The sequence below is a fragment of the Perissodus microlepis genome, chromosome 15 (genome assembly GCF_051167445.1).
Source record: "Perissodus microlepis isolate ML-2025 ecotype Zambia chromosome 15, ASM5116744v1, whole genome shotgun sequence".
NCBI classification, from domain to species: Eukaryota; Metazoa; Chordata; class Actinopteri; order Cichliformes; family Cichlidae; genus Perissodus; species Perissodus microlepis.
Genome location: NC_140475.1, coordinates 38,874,257 through 38,882,224, shown reverse-complemented (window position 1 = coordinate 38,882,224; position 7,968 = coordinate 38,874,257). Strand labels below are relative to the sequence as shown.

Here is a 7,968-nt window from a genome sequence, read left to right as displayed (position 1 = left end):
GCTGTGATGAGGTCCACTATGGGCAACTGTTGTGGAGAAATGGCAAAATTGAGTCCTTTGGCTAATACTCTCTTTTCAGGTTCAGTGAGAATCCTGTCTGAAAAGTTCTTAACCCATTTCTCCTGACTGACTTCAGGTGTGTTTTCTTCTCTGGGTTGTGTAGGTTCAGGAAGAGGAGTGTGTGTTTTTGAAAGCAAGGTGTGAAATTTCCTGCGTTGTCTTTCTTTTCCTTTAGAGTGTTGGGCCCGCTGAGCCTTGTCCACAAACTTGTAAACCTCTTCTAAGATTGGAGAGGGATTCATTCTCACAATGAATTACTCAGTACTCAGGCCACATAACCATAGACTGTACACAAAGACTAATCTGTTTCTTTATTCTGCTTTTTCAGCTGCTTCCTTTAGAGGTTGCCCCACCGTACCTCTACCTCACCAACCCTGCATATCCTCCTTCACTACATCCCTGAATGTCCTCTTCGGCCTTCCTCTTCTCTTCCTGCCAGCCTCTGTAGTGCTCTTTTTTACCATGAAGTCATACTGCCATCATCTCCTTTCTTAACCTTGCTTCAACAACTCTTTTCCCTTCGTGGTTCATCAGCTTTATCGCTCTGTAGCTACAGCTTGTACGTCACCTTTGTTCTTGGAAACTGGTACCAGTAAACTTCTATATTCCTCCGGCATCCTCTCATTCTCCAAGATTGTGTTAAACAGTCTGGGTGAAGAACATTCACTGCCTCTCTCCGAGACGTATCCACACCTACACAGGTATGTCATCTGAAACAGCTTCAGTGTTTTTAACATCATTATTTTATTCTTGGTCACAGCCAACATCTTGAAGGCAGGAACTCCTCCCCAAACCGGACTGTGCACTACAGCGTTGTCCAGCTGAGAATCATGGGTAGAGATTTGAAAGTCATATTGTCCAAACTAAAAATTTGCTGCCTTTTGGCTACAGCTAGAAATTCTGTCCATGAAGATTATAAACAGAAAGTCTGTCAGGGCAGATCCAGCAGGGTCCAACACCCGATGGGTCTCATTTACTGATGGCAAAAACCAGCTCTCACTATAGTCGTACATGGACAGAATAGCCTATAACATTGGGCCTGAAATATCCCACACTCCCAAACCGTCCCTGACAAGACTCCCCAAGGGATGCAGTGATTTGCCTTCTCGAAGGATTGACTTACACTTTAGGAACATGTTTTAAAGATGTTCATATCTCAGCTTTCCACAAAAGAAGCCTCATACTGAAGGGTACAGTACACTTACATGAAATCTACCGAGTACATTCAAGCTCCCACTTCAGATTCTGGATATTTTTGGGGCCCTTATTGTCTAGACAATAGCTGCATGGACTGACAGTTGCCATGGAGAAAAAAAAGTGATAAAAATTATTACATGTCACTGTAAGATTCAGAGCAGAGGCAGAGTACACTGGTGTACGATGACACCCTCCAGATTTAATTCTGAAAGAGCAGACTCTAATAGACTTCTTTAATCCTGATATGTGACACCGTGTACTTTGTAGAATAAGTCACCTGTTCCTCTCACTCTTCTCTCTGTGGAGCTATCTGGCCTGTTAGCTCCACCGCCTCCGAGTGCTAATTACTGACATTTCTCCTGAGGGGTCCTACTGCGCTGTGGGTGTCTCAGTACCTTTCATTCCATCAGTGGGGACACTCGCAAAGGTCACACTCCGCATAACACACACCGTCTAGTGAATCAATGAGTCAACCTGTGTGTGTGTGTGTGTGTGTGTGTGTGTGTGTGTGTGTGTGTGTGTGTCTGAAAGAGAGAGAGAGAGAGACATGCATCCATTGTAGCGAGCGTCTGTGTTTTCTTTCTGGGCCCTCAGGTGAACTTATCAACACTGAAACTTTCATGCCTCAGTCATTCCACATTCTTTTAATCCCACCAGTGAAGTATGGAACTCCAAAGTGTTCAAAATTAAATAAATAAATAGGTCAAGATGAAATAAATAACTATGTGAATAAATAAGACACAGATATGTAATGTGAGAATGATATTGTGAAATAATGGAACACATTTTGAAAAAAATGCTCATTATTGTGAAATATATTACATTCTGCTATATAAATTTACTTATTATTGTGAAATATTATTTCATGGTCATTTTTCACAATAACAGAGATTATTCCTGAGGCATTTTATTTATTTCCAGCCGTTTATATTCCAAAATGTCCTTTTTTCAAAGTCAGTCTTTATTTCAAAATCCCGTTTTTCCCGATGGTCTATTTATTTCATAATGCGACTTTTCAGCAGAATGACTTTGTCTGTCAATCAATGTAAGTGGGCTGGACCTTTGCACCTATTGGCTTATCGTTTACTATCGACTAGTTTTCCTGGATACCTGCTCCGCGGACGGCTAATACAGCTAGCAACAGCGTGCTAGGTCAAAAGTCACGGAGGATGGCGGACTGGTGTGAACTTCAGCCAGTTCTGCTCATTTAAGCAAATCAGATAGAGAGGGATCATTTACCTGTAGATGCTGTTTTGAGTCGTTTAGATGATGTTTCTGAAATGCCTGGATGATAATTGCTCTTCAAGATGTTAGCATCGATGACAGCATTGTCGAAGGTTTAAGATCAATTCAGCACCGTGTTCGTTTGGAATACGCCGAGGAAGAACAGTCTTCAAATGTTGGCCGGCCACGTCTTGAAATCCCAGTGCAGCACTCAGGACTTTAGTGCTGTCCGGGATAACCATCGGGGTAATTGCCGATATGTTTTCTGTGTCTCCGAGCACAATTAGGAGGAAAATGACGGAGGAAGGTCTAAGGTAAGTTTATGCTGTAATTGAGCACCTGTGTGATTCTGTACACAGCATTGTTTAGATGTTGACCTTAATTATGACGTTTGACAATGAATTATTATCGCTCACTTTTTTTGTTACTGTCTAAACTAAGTGGGGCAGCTACGGCTAAAGCTATCGGCGCCATCTCGGCGTTGAGACACGTTTAGCAGTGTTAGCTGTTAGTGTGTTAACTCGGAGACTGGGGGCAGTGGAGCCTGTACGAACCTTTTACACAGAGAGTAGACCCACCAGCTTTCCACAGTCTACTTACTTATCACATCTTGTTAGACAACAGGGTCATTAGTGCTTTAAATAGTACATAGTTGAATGTTTCATTGCTGTTTGCAGTTGATTGTTCTCTGATAACGCATAACAAGGTTGATGTTAAATAGCGAGTTTATTGAAATGGTTTTGTCTATTTCAGCAGCATTATAGATATCATACTTTCTCTGGTGTCTTCAGTAAAGCTAAAACAAGAATACATTTACATCCTTGGTTCTTTCAGCATTAATTGGAAAACTTTGAGATTTGCTGTTATATGAAAAAATGTTGTATGTGCAGAAAATCTGATAGGAATTCTTCTATTGGAGATGTGGATTTGGATTCAAAAGTGCTGGACACTCAGCGGCCGACTGCAGAATGCTGATGGGACACCTACGATCCAGAGGCATATACATTCAAAGTAAGCTGATATTGTTAAAATATCCAAACACCAGTTTCCGGCCTGGAAAGCACGTGTCAGTGTGGCCTTGATGTGATATTTTAATGTAGCCATCAAAAATGACTAGCATGTTCTTATCACTGTTATGCAGTTATGTTCCTGTTTGAACCAGTCTGTACACGATTCTCTCTCCTCACTAAATCTGTACAGCACCTGGATACTTACCTGACACAATGATGATCTGTCCCATATGCATTAGTGTTTACAATACAGTCTTTTTGTAGTTGTTAGTACTAAGACATGATCTGTTTGTTAATCAGGATTTCGACTGATGGATTCAATGAGACGAGTCAATCCAGAAGGGGTCAAGATGCGACGGTTATCTATTAAGACTGCAAGGCGTTTTCAGTACAGTGTATCAGCAGCAAATCACCTTTGGCATATAGATGGAAATCAGCATTGAGCGCCTGTGGAGGGATGTATATGAAAACATCTTCACCCAGCTGGAGATTCAAGGACTGCTCAACCCTGGTGAAAAAATTCACTTGTTTGCTCTGCACAGATGCTTTTTGCATCACATTCAACATCATCTTCAGTCATTCCAGTAAGCATGGAATCAGCATGGACTCAGAAAAGCAAACAACCATTCACCCCTGCACCTCTGGTTGCTGCACAGAAAGGAGGGACAAGATTTGTCACAGGTACATGACTATTTGATCCATATTTGTTCTTGTATGTAAAACTCTGCTATCTGTAGTTGAGATGAGTTTATTTCTACTGTGCAAGTTGGTGTACCAAATATTTCTCCTGTAAGTGGAAATGTCTCCCAAGCCATTCTCTCCTTTTATCCCACCTGTCAGGTATAGATGGCAATACTTTAAACAAAGTTAAATTTGTTATACCTGAAGAGAACCAATCCTGACCTAGAATGGGTGAATGAATAATTAGTTGGTAGCCAATGCCTAAGCAACTCACATAGGCCCTGGCAGACTCAATAAGTCCATCTAGGAACAGCTGCAGGAAACACCTCTTCAGTTTAGATTTAAAACATGTGCATGCTCTTTCAGGTTGATGAGGATTATGGTGTGGACTGGACAGGACAACATAATCGCCGCCCATCAAATGAGATCACCATTCCTGAGATTCAGCTCCCAGATGCACTGAATGAACAAGACCCTGCTGTGCTACCAATACTTCAAAATCACTTGTAGAAAGACACTATCACATTTAATCAGTTTCTATGTCAGGAGGATTTTTTTTTTAATTTCTACATCTATGGCTTTGTAGCTAATACTGACTCAAAACAGCATAACCAATTTCATTTTCAACAAAACAGTGAGTGGCTATAAAACAGGATTTGTTTTATACAGCTGTCACTTTAATGATATTCATTTCTTGGTTGGATATACAGTACAGTAGTGTAACATCTTAATTCAAATAATTTTTTCTAGAATTTTGTTTTGTACCAGTAGCGAGTATAAACAAAACATACTGTGTAATTTATAATGTACAGTGAACAACTGATTTTGATATCTGAACTCTTCATCAGTTTATATTAAAAAAGCCATAAATGCTCACCTGTACTGTGCATTTTTCACTGTCAAGTGTATTAAAAAGAACTAGAACTCACTAGATTGTCCGTTTCTTTGAACACTGAATACAGTAATGTGATGCAAGAAAGAAGAAATGGTCTAATCTTACCATGTGGTTATGGAATCAATCGTAAACCAGACCAAAACCTGAGTCAGTAGAGTGGAGACACACCTGAATGTCCATTAGAGATGACTCATAGGTACAGTAGTGTGCAGGAAGACGTAGTACTTCAAAACCGGTGGAAGACTTTGGAAGACTGCTGTTGACCACTTCCACAGTCATTTCTCGGCAAGACTTCCCATCCTGTCCAAAACTTGATGAGGGCTTTTTGTTGTGCACAAGATGCTGCAACAGAAGATTGTTTTAAACTATAATGACATCCTATATTCATTATTTTGAATCTTTTATGGAGAAATACCATAAAAGATGACCACTTACATACAGGGCACCAGACATTTTTGCCCCACTCAAATTGCTGTTGTAGCTGTTATAGATATTTTTATGTTAACAAAGCTAAAAGTAGTCTACATACAATTCTAGTGCAACTGATAATGCCACCACTCTTTTTATGTATTGCATGGAGCAAATAACAAAATTATACTATAGTGTACTTTGTTAATGACCCAAGATCACTGGACTGTATGTAATTTACCAAAGTATAATCAGAGAAAACCAATGGCAAAATACCTATCGCAGCAGACTTACCATTTTCAATGAAGGACCGAAGGTAACCTGCCACTCTGCATTTATCCTCGAGAGCATTCCTCTTCTTCCTCATCTTCATCTTCTGTGGCAGGCCACAGTCATTTTATAGCTTTACTTATCTTGTAGTCTTAAGAGCATCAGCAACATTAGGTGTATTTTTATTAAATGTAACCCAGCTGTTCAACTAACCCAAGCATACAAAATAGTATATTGGTGTTTTGTGTCGACAATTAATGTTCATCCTTCATAAATTAACCAAATACCTTTACTGTTCAGATGTTAAAAGATGTGACCTGACCTTACCTCACAACAGGGAGCAGTCTCTGATTCCCTTGGTAAGAAAAGAGGAATGATGTCTGATCTTTCTGTCAGAAGCGGCCATACCATGGTCTCCTTAAGCCCTTTCCTCAGCTGCTTGACTTGACGACTTGTTTGTGTTATGACCTACAACGGTGAGACCAAACCAAAACTGAAGTTGGAGTCTGTAAAGTGACACACACTTTAAATGTTAAATATTTAAAGAACATCCACTGTACTAGTAAAAGCATTTTAAAATTATACCCACTTACAAAATCACTACGTTGAACTAAAATTGCTTTTTTCTTTCACATAGATTAATTGTCTTCCATATTAGCACAGAAGATAAGCCACTTTAAAACAGTCATGAATAACTATTACCTAGAACAATGTAAATAGTAATACAGACATTAACCCAGAAGACAATTATTTTCTCTTACCTAATTTATAGAATTCTTTGCTATGATAAAAAACAGTATTAAAAAAAATCTGTGACTAAACTGATTAAAAAGCTCATTGTTGGCAGACAGACAGACTAACCAAGCAGTAATAACATATCGTTACTTACCCTGAACAGCGTTTCGTGGAGTGGAGCTAGCTGTGATAGCGTTAGCATTTGCTAACGTTAACACTGTGCGGTTGTGATGAGAACTTGGACCAGGGACCACTTCATCTCCAGTACACTGCTGCAATACTCAGACTGAGGTGAAGACGTTCAATCTAAGCGGTTAGCAAGTTCTCTGAGTAACTCAGAAACGGACTTGTTTCCTGCAGCCATGGCCTTCACAAGAATTGATACACCTGTAACGTTATTCGCGCCCAGTGTTTTGCATTTGTCGGTGTGCCTTAAGTTTATTTTGAGCTGCATACTGCCGCCAGCTGCATAGGAGACGCATTGCACCATTAAACCTAAATCGACAATTCATGTGCTATTACTTACGTCTGAGTAAAGGAGCAACCAATCACACAACTGGCTCCGCCCTGTCTCTCTTGATTGACAGACAAAGTCATTCTGCTGAAAAGTCGCATTATGAAATAAATAGACCATCGGGAAAAACGGGATTTTGAAATAAAGACTGACTTTGAAAAAAGGACATTTTGGAATATAAACGGCTGGAAATAAATAAAATGCCTCAGGAATAATCTCTGTTATTGTGAAAAATAATGACCATGAAATAATATTTCACAATAATAAGTAAATTTATATAGCAGAATGTAATATATTTCACAATAATGAGCATTTTTTTCAAAATGTGTTCCATTATTTCACAATATCATTCTCACATTACATATCTGTGTCTTATTTATTCACATAGTTATTTATTTCATCTTGACCTATTTATTTATTTAATTTTGAACACTTTGGAGTTCCATAGTGAAGAGCCTGCGCTATTATTCGTAGCTATAATTTACAGATGTTCCCTAAATGCATCAAAAACATGCAATCATAAAGCTACTGTTTGTAAAGACGACTGAACGCACTCACTGATCAAAACGTGAATGTGCAGAATGGTTGCAGCTTTCTCAAAAACTGCTCATCCAACCAATGTGCGAGTGATTAAAGTCACGTTAAGGAACCCAAAACCAAAAATTAAACAAATAGCGAGAAAAATGCTTATAGTGCGCCTTTTTTTTTTTTTCAGCTTTCTTTATGAAAACCAGCTTGAGAGCATCAGACTGACAAAGACTGATGTCAGTGAATGTCGTCACAATGATAGCCAAACAAACATTGTCTCTGCCATGAATGTGGAAGTCTGTGGAGTTCTTAAATACTTAAATATGGATTAAAAATGTGACTTTGCTATATTGTCTCCAAATAAGAGGAAAACACCAAACCAAGCCCAGCTGACATAAACTCATTTTCCCAGTTATCTTAATGGATTTTGCCAAAAGGGAGAGGGA

General features: G+C 39.2%; 2 long non-coding RNA genes across 2 annotated transcripts; one reads left to right on the top strand and one right to left on the bottom strand.

The window, feature by feature from the left end:
- The first annotated feature begins 2,234 nt into the window (after positions 1-2,234).
- LOC146372692 (uncharacterized) lies at positions 2,235-4,859 on the top strand. The gene is made up of 4 exons (XR_014802639.1): positions 2,235-2,795; positions 3,372-3,492; positions 3,792-4,172; positions 4,539-4,859. It is a non-coding gene; the product is annotated as an uncharacterized LOC146372692 (long non-coding RNA).
- On the bottom strand, positions 4,859-6,843 carry LOC146372691 (uncharacterized). Its single transcript, XR_014802640.1, has 3 exons — positions 6,635-6,843; positions 6,073-6,213; positions 4,859-5,409 (listed from the first exon to the last, which is right to left on the bottom strand). It is a non-coding gene; the product is annotated as an uncharacterized LOC146372691 (long non-coding RNA).
- Between the last annotated feature and the right edge of the window lie 1,125 nt (positions 6,844-7,968).